The sequence below is a fragment of the Salvia hispanica genome, chromosome 1 (genome assembly GCF_029641045.1).
Source record: "Salvia hispanica isolate PSC_SH4W2 chromosome 1, Shi_PSC_v1, whole genome shotgun sequence".
NCBI classification, from domain to species: domain Eukaryota; kingdom Viridiplantae; phylum Streptophyta; class Magnoliopsida; order Lamiales; family Lamiaceae; genus Salvia; species Salvia hispanica.
In genome coordinates this window covers 13,236,386-13,248,687 of record NC_142692.1, presented here as the reverse complement: position 1 = coordinate 13,248,687, position 12,302 = coordinate 13,236,386, and the positions used below count along the sequence as shown (strand labels likewise).

The 12,302-nt window shown below is 32.9% G+C and overlaps 1 pseudogene; it reads right to left on the bottom strand.

The window, feature by feature from the left end:
* Positions 1-2,914: 2,914 nt before the first annotated feature.
* On the bottom strand, positions 2,915-4,393 carry LOC125217527 (E3 ubiquitin-protein ligase PUB24 pseudogene; annotated as a pseudogene).
* Positions 4,394-12,302: the final 7,909 nt, after the last annotated feature.

The window sequence follows — 12,302 nt, the reverse complement described above, 5'->3', positions numbered from 1 at the left end:
CATGAAATGGGGCCAGACAACGATGGGAGAGGTCCAATCCGGCCCAAGTAATTGCCCATAAACATTTGAGGGCGTGAAGTAAACAAGCATAGTCTTATTGAAGGACAACATAAATTGTGTGTTTGTACACTGCAAAATCCAACAAAATCCTTGCTTCCTAAAATTGAGTAATGAAATTTGGGCTATATAATTCCGGAAACGTAAATACAGTGATATGAAAACTCACTTAGATTTAAAAGTAAAATGAAGTTGAACACCCTGTTGTTAAATCGGAACAAAAAAGCGCACACTCAACGTAAAAGATTAGCCTCGATTGAATGTTGTTCTTTGTGATTTAGTAGCTTTAAAATCAGCCCATTGTAGTGAGACATATATAATAGTAAGATCAATTAAATGGACCCAAATTTCGCAAAATGTGATATGGTTGTGAGACAAAAAAGCCACACTCAACGTAAAAGATCAACCCAGAGGATTTCGGACCTTACTCGGGTTGTGGTTTTTATCCAGTTATAAATATTCGACCGTAACTCTAAAGTTCGGTTTTGAGCTAGCCTAGTGTCCTGTTGCCTAACCGGTCGCACCAGTTGAAACGTGAACTGATATCGGTCGGATTTTTAAAATATTGGCTTTCATTATAAAAGACTAAAATTAAGTCTAAGATGGGAAATCCATCATATGTTATTTTCGTTTTTCCTATAGTAAAGGGTCGCGAGTTCGCAACAAATATTACACAATAGGATAGACACATTTTGTGTACTACCATAAGAAAAACTCAATCGAACTTTCAATAATTTAATTAGTCATATTAAAAACACCACGGGCCATCATAATGACAGATGAAGAAAATTATTCAGTTTCAGTTAATGCCATCATCGTCAAAGACTATTCCTTTAGAACTTACTTAATTTCTAATGCATACCTATTATGCTATGAAATACATTCAATTCTTATTAAGTATCAAGATAATTGATAAACAAAAAGAGGAAGCGTGATATTTGGAATGTTGACTATATACACTTGACAAAACTATGACCTGAATGTGAGAGATTAATTGTGAGTTAATTGCAATATGAAAAAAAGACCTGAATGTGAGTAAACGATGAATCCACAGCATAATTTCATGAACCTTTCCTCTTCATTTGTTGCGAACTTTTTTATTAATTAATTGTTAATTTTTATTTTCTACTGCATGAATTATTTTACAGAAAAAAATTTATAAGATTAGAGAGATGATCAGTATCTTACATTCTTCAATACATACATCCAAACAAAATTAATACGCACAGAGTAATTTTTTTATATAGTACTATGTAGGAGTGTGTTATATTGTTAATTCACTCTTAAATTGCTAACTACAACTAAATAATAGACATTGGATCATAAAATCAAAGCACAAGATCATTCATCCATAAATATCAATACAATGTACTGAAAATATCAATTAAGGATATTAATGTCAATTAACCAAAAGTTAGTTATAACTGACTTTAAAAAATATCTCCAAACTTTCAATAATTATATCTATCTCAATTTAAATTTTATTTTACACTACATATATCAAATTAAAGATAATTTTATAAGGATTCTAACGAGATCTCACTTGCATATGTTCCAATATCAAAATTTGAAAAAAATTCTTGAATTTATGTATTTTTTGAGAAGCAGCTTAATGCCAATGTAGTTATCATAATATGTCAATATAACACATATACAATGTCAATGTTAAATTGTGTTGACATATTCAATGAATCGTATTGGCATGTTTAATACGCTATATTGACATTTTGATCAAAAACATTAATTTGGTAGTTTTCTTATCACCACTAGATCTCTACAAATCTTATGATTTTAAATTAGTTGTAGTTAGCAATTAAAGGTTGAGTTAGCAATTGATCACGCCCTGTACTCCGTATATGTTTTGAAATATATATGCGAATAGTAATTTTTGACATATACTTATAGCGGGGTGTGTTATGTTGCTAACTCAGTCCTAAATTGCTAAGTACAACTAAATGATAGACATTGGATCATGAAATCAATGCACAAGATCATTCATCCATGAGTATCAATGTAATGCACAAGAAATGTCAATTAGGGGTATTAATGTCAATTGACCAAAAGTTTGTTTTAACTAACTTTCAAAAAATATATGAAAACTTTAAATGATTACAACTATCTCAATTTAAATTAATTTTTTTTACACAACATATATCAAATTAAAGATAATTTTATAAGGATTCTAACGAGATCTCACTTGCATATGTTCCGATGTCAAAATTTGAAAAATATTCTTAAATTTTCATATTTTTCAAGAATCACCTTAATGTCAATGGAGCTATCATATTATGTCAATATAATACATATATAATGTCAATACTAAATTGTGTTGACATATTTAATTAATTGTATTGATATACTCTAAATAAATATTTTTTTTACTATTTAGTCTGTATCACAAATTTAGTTAATTATTATTTTTATAAACTTTTTTACCATACATTACACTATTTATTATTGAGACAGTGTCATTTTTCATTAACAATATTTATAATGTTTCAATATCTTATAATTTGAATTATTCGAACTCACTGTAGCCAAATTTCAGATGATTAAAGTTGGTAATGAATGAAGTTGAAAAGGCTAAATAACCAATATCTGGAAATTGGTGAAGTTACAAATCCATCTCTAGCCGCATCAAATAAGTCATTTTGCCATTTTGCCATTTTGATAGTAGTGGAGTCATTTTGCCATTTTGATATGTTCTATAGTACTAGAGTCATTTCCCCTTTTAGTAAAAGTCAATACATTTTCCTTTTACTTACTTTTCTCTCTCTCTACTTTTTTCCTCTCACTAAATACATTACACATCATTTTTTCTTAATTTTTGTGCCGAAAAGAAATGCATCCACTACTATGGAGGGAATGGAGTAGTACTAGTAATTAAACATACAAATCCAAAAATCAAAAGTAAAGTGATGAAAATTATATAGTAAATCAAAAAGTTATTGGAGATGAAGATATACAGTTTGATTTTTAGCTACCTAGAATACCTTGTGAAGAGATAAAGCTGTATGCAAGGCGAATTACTCCACACCTTAGAATGCAGTTTCAAAATCTCCCTCGCTTTCTTCTTCAAATACATATCACAATCCGCCTGCATCATCATGCACAGCTTGGTGACTCCTCCAACCGTCAGCATCTCCCCCACCACCGCCCTCGTCCCCGAGTACCTCGCGATACTCTCATATATACACATCCCTCTGTCATCCGTCGCCGCCGACACTCTCATCAGCCTCTTCGCCACCATCCCCACGCCCCCCGCGTGCTTCAGAAACTCCTGCCTCCCCTCCGCGCACGTGCACACCTGCGCCAGCAAGCTGAATATCAGCTCCGTCGTCTTCTTCTCCTCCCCGCCGCCCATCTCCATCTCGATCGCCTCGAAAACCGCCCCCGCCTCCACTATCTTCGCTCTGTTCCTCCCCGCCGGGCAGCTCCCGATCAGGATTTTCAGAACCGCTCTCTTCGCCGCCGCTGCTGTCGATTTCAATCTCAAAATCCTCACCATCTCTTTGAAGAAATCCGGCTTCAATTTCTCCAAAAAGCTCGAATTCGATATTTCTACTGCGTTTTTTAACAGAATTAGCGCGTCTGTTTTTTGTGAATCTTCCAATTTGCTATTCAAAATCCATAGAATCGATTGGAAAAGGACGTCGGGTTTCTCCTCCACGATCTGCTTGTTCTCGGCCGTCGGAGACCACACCAGCCGCAGGATCCTCAGCGCGAGATCGACGCCGGCGAGATTTCCGTCGTCGAAGCGTCTCATCACGTAAGATATCATCGATTTCGCGGCGCCGGCCTCCGCCAAGCACTGCTGATTCTCATCGTCGACGTCGCTGGCGAGCCCGTCTAGTTTCCTCAGCGCCTCCATATTCTCGGCGCTGCTCCGGCGGCTGCCCACGGCGCGGATGAGCTTGAGCACGGCTGAGCGGTGGAGAGGAGACTTGGGAGTGGGGATCCTGTCGATCCCGCTCTTCGCATTGGCGATGCACCACGCCTGAATCAGCCGCCGGAGCATGTGGTTCGGCGTCAAACCGGCGGATTTCGACATCGGCAGCTTCGTCACCGGACACACGGAGTTCTCCGCCGTTGAGAGCCATTGCTCGATGCTTTCGCGGTCGTATGTGATGCCGGTGACGGTCGTGACGGGGTCTCTCATGATTTGCAGTGAAATTGGGCATAGGAAATATTGAGGTATATCGATTTCATCCATTTTTATTTTTCTTATCTTAGAAGAAATAATGAAATCAGAATGTTATACTTATATAGAAAGCAAGATTGGAGAGATATTGATATAAACGTGTGGGAGAGGATGGAATGAAATAATGAGGAGTTTTTCTAGTATTACAAAAAGTGGTAAGAGAAAGCGGCTGTTTTATTTATTGGTGGTTTTGAATGGAATAAAGACTAGATGAAATTTGAAGAAATGTATTGCATGAATATTCTACCATGCCTTGTCAGTATTGTCGTTGATTTTGTATATATATAATTATATATACACGACATGTGATTCATTACGAATCTACGATGCTGACTTAACGATAGTTAATCCTAGAAATAGGAGTAATTAGTGCTATAATTAAATTGTTGGTAAATATCACATACACTAATGTATGTAATTATGTATATACTCCCTCTGTCCCACAAAGATTGTCCCATTTTGACCGGACACGGATTTTAAAAAATGTAATGAAAAGTAAGTTAAAAAAGTTAGTGGAATGTGAGTCCTACTTTTATATATTAGTTTTATAATAAAATGCGAGTAGGAATGAGTTAGTGGAATATGGGGTCCACTACCAAAAATGGTAAAAAATGAAATGAGACAATCTTTGTGGGACGGACCGAAATAAAAAAATGGGACAATCTTTGTGGGACGGAGGGAGTACATTGTAACATTACTACTATATTAAATTAAATTGACAAGATCGAAATAATTTACAGAATATGATAGAGGCATTCCCATTTGAAATTCTAGAGTAAGTATTTCCCATAAATGAATGATGCAATTAATAGAATGCACAGCATACATATATTTTTACGTTTTTACTTTTATTTAGCCCTGTTCTCTGGTCAACGCATGAAGAACAGTGTAAATTACGTCGAGTTTGACATTCTTTATGAATACGTATCAATCTTCTATTGGTAACAATGGCCGCTGACGGCGCACAATAATTTGTTTGGTGAAATTGCTGAGCGGAAGTAAAATTAGTAGTATCTTTTTTCCATAAAAGATGTCACATTTGAAGGACGACATGCGATTTTTGAAGGTTTTATTTTATGTATTACTCCCTCCATCCTCAATTAATCAACGCCAATTTTCTTTCTCATCCGTCCCCTATTAATTAGCAACATTACTTTTTACTATTTCTAGTAATGGAACTCAAGTTCCACTGACTCAATTCACTCACATTTTATTATTCCTTTCGTTCCATAGTAATTGAGACATTTCCATTTCAGGACGTTTCACCATCATTTCCCCTACTTAGCAAAAGGTAACTTTTTCCCTCACTTAATAAATTTCCTCTCTTTACTTTACTATCTCTACTTTTCCCTTTTTTCTACTTTATTACCTCTTCACTTAATATATTTTTAATACTCTGTATATATTTCTTAATCTCTGTGCCGAAAAGAAATAACTCTACTACTATGGAACAAAAGGAGTATAAAATTAATACTTCATCCGTCCGCCATTAGGAGTCTCGGTCACTTGTGTACACTCGTAATGATAATAAATAGTTAAAGTGGAGAAATGGTAAAGTAAGAGAGAGAATAATGTTAAGAAGAGTACTTCTATAATTTTTGTATGAATAATTCTCTGGTGTATAATGTGGTTATCTTTTAGCTTTTGTTGTGTCAGCTATTCATAATTGTATTTAGGAATTAATTCCAAAATCAATAATTCTAATAAACCTAAAAAGTAGTACTCCATCAGTCTCAATTAAGTTGATATAAAACTTTTGGGTATGGAGATTAAGAAATTGTGTTGAATAGATTAAATGAAAGTAAAATAAAATAGGAAAGAAAACAAAGTAGGAGAGATAAAGAGAGAGTAAGAGCATCTCCAATGGACGGACTTCCCCGACGCCCTTCCCGTCGCCCTTCCGAAATACACCTACTGTCACGTCATAAGGACTTCCCACTGCACAATCCGCCCTTCCCGCGCGGACTTCCCTAAATAAAAAAAATTCACAAATATTCAATTTTTAAAAATTCACAAATATTCACAAAATATATATAGAGTTTTTTTTTTTTTTTTTTTAAAAAATTAAAAATGGCGGACGTCCGCGTGTCACCACAATGGCGGACTTACGCCCGCCTTTCCCGTGTCCTCACGGGATGTTCGCGTCCTCCTCTCCGAGCCACACTGGCGCCCTTCCCCGACGGACTTCCCGGAAGTAGAGGTCACCAAACCGAACCGGCCCGGAACCGTCACCGGCGGTTCGGAACCGTGAACCGGAACCGCGGTGACGGTTCGGAACCAGGACAAGGTTCGGCGGTTCCGACGGGCCGGTTCAGGTCTTCAAAAAATGAAGAACCGTAACCGGCGGTTTGCCGATTCCGGCAGCTTTTTCAAGTGGCAGGTGGTGGCAGGCGTAGGGGTGCAGAACGGTCAGAAAATCGGCGGTTTACCGCCGGAACCGCCGGTTTTCCGGTCAGAAACCGGTTCAGGTCCTTTTCCTTTATTTCTTTTTTTTTTTTTTCAATTGTTTCAACTTTAAAATATACAAATACAATTATATAATTGTATTTGTATATACTCTAATCGGTGAATAAGACTTCTCTATAAGACTAAATCCGGGAGACTTTTGACAATTCTACCATGATTGTTGATGGTTAAATTAAACTCAACAATTAAGGTTGAATTGCTAAAGGTATCCTCAATTTAGTTATCTAGAAACATCTCCTTCGCCGACTAGGAGTATATATATATATATATATATATATATATATATATATACTATCTATTTACATTTATTGTTCTTTACTTCAAGTTTTTTTATTTAAATTGTTATACAAGCATGTATATTTACATTCAGCATTCATTTATTAATTATTATTGTTTAAGTCTTTTGAGTCTTTTGTAATTTCAATTTGTATATAACTAATAAGTCCATAGATAAATTGTAACTTGTACTTGTATATTTCAATTTTCAACATTTGTATTTGTAATATCGACATATCGTTCAAATTTGTATCAATAAAATTCCAATTGTCCAATGTCCACTCCATTTGTCAATTGTCATTCTCGTTTTATTTATTCAATAGTACAAGACTACAAGGTGTAATTTGTAATTAGTACTATAAATGAATAAATTTTTGAAGAAAAAAAAAAAAACCAAAAACTGAACCGGTGGTCCAATCCGGAACCGGCTGGAAACCACCGGTCTTGAACCGTGCATTGAACCGTGTTTGTCCGGTTCAAGAACCGGAACCGCCGGAAGCTATGGCGGGCCGTTTCAGGTTCATAATTTTTCCAAACCGGGAACCGACGGTTCTTGAACCGTGGAGACCTCTACCCGGAAGTCCATCCAAAGGGCGACGGGAAGTCTGCCATTGGAGATGCTCTAAAGTAGACGGTGAAATAAATTAAAGGTGATTAGATGTTTTTGTTTTTTATTAAAAAGGAAATGACTCAATTTTATTGGGACGTCTAAAAAAGATATACGACTCAATTTAATTGTGACAAATTTAATTGTGACAGAGGAGTACTAGCTTATTTAAATGTGATAAACATGCATCTTTTTTAATAGCTTCTACAAATAACATACAATCTTTGTCTGATCAGTATCTCCATCTTAGTCGCACAAGATTAAGTTGAATTAGTTGAGCACAACAAATATTTTCCTAAACAATTTCCAATATATAAAAAAAGATAATCAAGCATTTATGGTGGATGAGTAACGTAATTTGAATTGACAAATTATTTGTAATATGTGATGGAAAAGGAGTTCATGGCTGTCACGTTGGTCTTCAAGGCTGCCCAACACATTTGGACCACAATTTACGCCAAACCAACACATTGAGGCGAAAAATTAATGTTTCAAATTTTGTAAATTTTCTGCATGGATCCAAAATAGACTAATTTTGAATTATTCGTGGATTACCATGTATAGTGACTCGAGTCAACAAACATGATTTCGTATTTCATTAACATATTTGTAACGGTAAATGATAATGACCTTCCCATTAACTACTATGCCTGATTTGAATCGCTGCCATCTTTCTAGAAAAATATGTAGATCAATAATACTACTACAAATAATTATAATAACTACTGGAAGCATCTAATAATTTAGATCCGATTTTATTATTAGATCAGATTTTTATTTTCAATGTGACACGTAAAGCATCTAATACTTTAGATCTGATTTTATTTTCAAAGTCATATTTCTTTCCTCTTTACTAATATTACTATTTTCCAATTTTGTACCTTTCCTGTTCGCGGGTCAGTTTGGAATGATCCGATTTCAACTATCATATTTTCATAAATCATTCAACACTATGAATTTTCCACCACATTATTTTCGGAATTGAATGACCTCGAAAACTTCCCCACAATTCAAGTCTTGTGCTGTATATACTAATTAAAGAACTGGGGTTGATTTTATAAAATCCACAAACTTCTAATAAAAATTTGTGGGGTAAAACTGCAATCAATAGAAACATGGTATATATACATTATTAGTCCGTTAAGAGATACTCTCTCCGTCCACCATTAGAAGTCTTGGTCACTTTTGTGCACTCGTTTTGTAAAAAATAATAATAAATAGTTAAAGTGGAGAAATGGTAAATTAAGAGGGAGAATAATGTTGAGAAGAGTAAAGTGGAGAAATGGTAAATTAAGTGGGAGAATAATGTTGAGAAGAGGGAGAATAATGTTGAGAATACTCCTTCTCAACATTATTCTCCCTCTTACTTTACCATTTTTCAATTTTAACTAGTACAGTATTTATCATTTTTACAAAACGAATGCGCAAAAGTAACCCTGCTTCTCTATATAAGTGTGGATAACCCTCCCTCTTATGAGGCCTTTTAAGAGGTAAGTGACTCATTTCTAATATTATAAACCTTCAGGAGACGTCAGTTTTTTGAAAAAATTCCAAACCTTGTTATAATGCTTTTATATGGATTATATACTAAATAAAAATATATTCTGCAATTAATTAATTCGTGATATTTTTATGATATAACAGGCGGGGACGGATATAACTAGATTGGGCAAATGCCCACCTCAATTTTCCATACAACTTATATTATTCTAACGTACTATTTCTTCACACCAATTTGCACCTCTACATTGAAAACAAATATGCATGCTGCCTTACACCAATCCACTTAACAAAAGGCCCAAATTAAAATATACTTAAAACCTTAGTTAAATAGAAAAAACTTCTTGATGGAATATAATTTGTCTTCCTTTTTAAGACAACTGCGGAGGTGGAGGCTCTCTTCATTCCCAAGGCCTAAATTTTTTCCATTATATTTAAAGTTATCTACTGGTACTTGATCTTTCACTTTCGCACATAAATGGTACCTGATCTTTATTTTATATCGTTTTTGGTAACCAATGACAAAAATAACCCTAGATACCAAATATGTGATTTCTTTTTCATGGAGGATATTTTTAGAAATTTCAATTAAATAGTACCAAATATGTGATTATTTTTTCTTCCTTTCTTTTTTCTCTTTTTCTTCTTTAGTTTCTTCTTCTTTCTTTTTTCTTCATTTTCTCCTTTCTTTTTTGTATTTTATCTTCCTTTCTTTTTTCTTTTTTCTTCTTAGTTTATGTTTCTTCTTCTTTTTTCTTTTTTCTTTTTCTTTTTTCTTTTTAGTGTTTTATACATACATCTAATTGCATTCATAATATAAATAAAAAACAAAATACCTAATTAAATTAATTATTTAAAATAATTAAATCAATTGAATATTTTTTTTATTAAATTATTTTATACTCATTTTAAGGTTGAAACACATAACTAAAAATATTAAAATTTTTATATCATTGAATACAATTCACAATGTTAAATTTTTATTAAGGCTATATTGATTAGTTACTAATTTAATGTAAAATAATAATAATAATAATAATATTATTATTATTATTATTATTATTATTACATATTATTATTATTATTATTATTATTATTATTATTATTATTATTACATAATATTATGTGATTCATAATTTATATAATTATACTACAATTATTTATTAATTACTATAAATTTTTAGTATTATAAAAATAATAATTAAATATAATTATATTTAAGTATATTTGAATGATATTAAAAATGAATTAATTATTAATTAATAACATCAAAATAATAATATTAATATTGATTAATAATAATAATATAAAGAATGAGGAGAATGAGAGAAGATATTATAATATCACTTTTGGTACTAATTTTATGTATGCCCCAAATACCCTCTATGACATAAATGAGAAAATATATTTGTTTAAAGGGCATTTTGGGAAGAAAATTGCATCAGGTACCAAAAATGTGATTTATAGGTACCAAAAACGATATAAAATAAAGATCAGTTACTATTTACGTGCGAAAGTGAAAGATCAGGTACCATTTATGTAGTTCACTCTTATATTTATAATATAGTAATCCCTCCGTCCACAAAAAATAGAGCAATTGATGTATGACACGAGTTTTTGGTAAAGTAAGAGAGAGAAGGGAAAAAAGTGAGAGAGAATGAGAAAAAGTAAGTGAAAAGTAGTGTTAGTGGGAATGATGTGTAGAGTTATTATTTGTTAAAAAATTTCCATAAATGAATGTGCTCTATTTTTTGTGGACAGCCAAAAATGGTAAATGTGCTCTATTTTTTGTGGACGGAGGGAGTATTATATTTTGTTGACTAAAGTTCAATTTTGGTCCCTTATATTTGTCCTAAAATTCTTTTTGGTCCCTTACATTAAGTTTGCGATCTTTTGGTCCCTAATACATTGTTTTAGTTCTTTTTGGTCTCAAACATATTGTTTTGGTCTAAAATAATCATTTTTTGTTAGAATTAACAGTCAAATGTTTTATCAATTTAATAACTTAATTATGATCTAGGACTAAACTCCAATTTTGATCCGTATATTTTTCATAAAATTCTTTTCGGGTCTCATACATTAAGTTTGTGACCTTGTTTGGGACCAAAATGTACCAAAACAATATGTTAAAGACCAAAAAGTTACAAACTTAATGTGGAGGACCAAAAAGAATTTTAGGGCAAAATGTAAGGGACTAAAATTGGACTTTAGTCTATTTTGTTACTCCCTTCGTCTCAAGAAAGATGACCCATTTCTTGGGCGACATATGAATTTAAGCAACTTTATTTTGTGTGTAATGTAGAGAGAGTAAAGTAAGAGAGAATGAATAAAGTAGAGAGAAAGGTGTTTCCATTTTTAGTAAAGGATCATTTAATTGGGACAAGTAAAAAAAAAAAGTGAGACATCTTCGATGGAACTCCACTAATTTCCTAGTTTAATATTTATTTGTATATTACTAGTATTTTTGCCACTCCACTAATTTCCTAGTTTCGTCCTATTACCAGGCATTCCATTGTTTTACTAAAAATGGCTTCCATGTACTGAACTAGCTTGATTAAATAAAACTTGATCACGAAAATCATTTGACCACGTTTCAAAATAGAATGACAAAAAGACGATTTTCTCGACATTAAAGTAACATTGCAGTACTTCCTCCTCCTCTCAATTAAGTCTAGTTGAGATAAACTTTTTGGGCATGAAGATTAAAAATTATATTGAAAAGTAGTAAAAGAGATGAATAAAGTAAATAAAGAAGAGTAAAGTAGGTGATGAAATAAAGTAAGAATGATTAAATGTTTTGTTTTTTTTCAAAAAGGAAATGACCCAACTTAGTTGGGACATCCTAAAAAGGAATACGACTCAACTTATTGGGATAGTGGAAGTACTAATTAGCACCAAAAAAAGTACTCCCTCCGTTCCATAGTAGTGGAGACATTTCTTTTCGGCACAAAGATTAAGAAAAACGAAAAACGTGTGTAATGTATTAAATAAAAAGATAATAAAGTAGAGAGAGGAAAAAGTAGAAAAAATAAAATAAGAGATGGGGAAAAGTAGGTGAGAAGATATGTGTTACTTTTACTAAAAAGAAAAATGATTCCATTATTATAGAACGTACCAAATTGGCAAAATGACTCTATTACTATACAACGGAGGGGTAGTAGTACTCCCTCCGTCCTAGATAGTTTGTCCCACTTC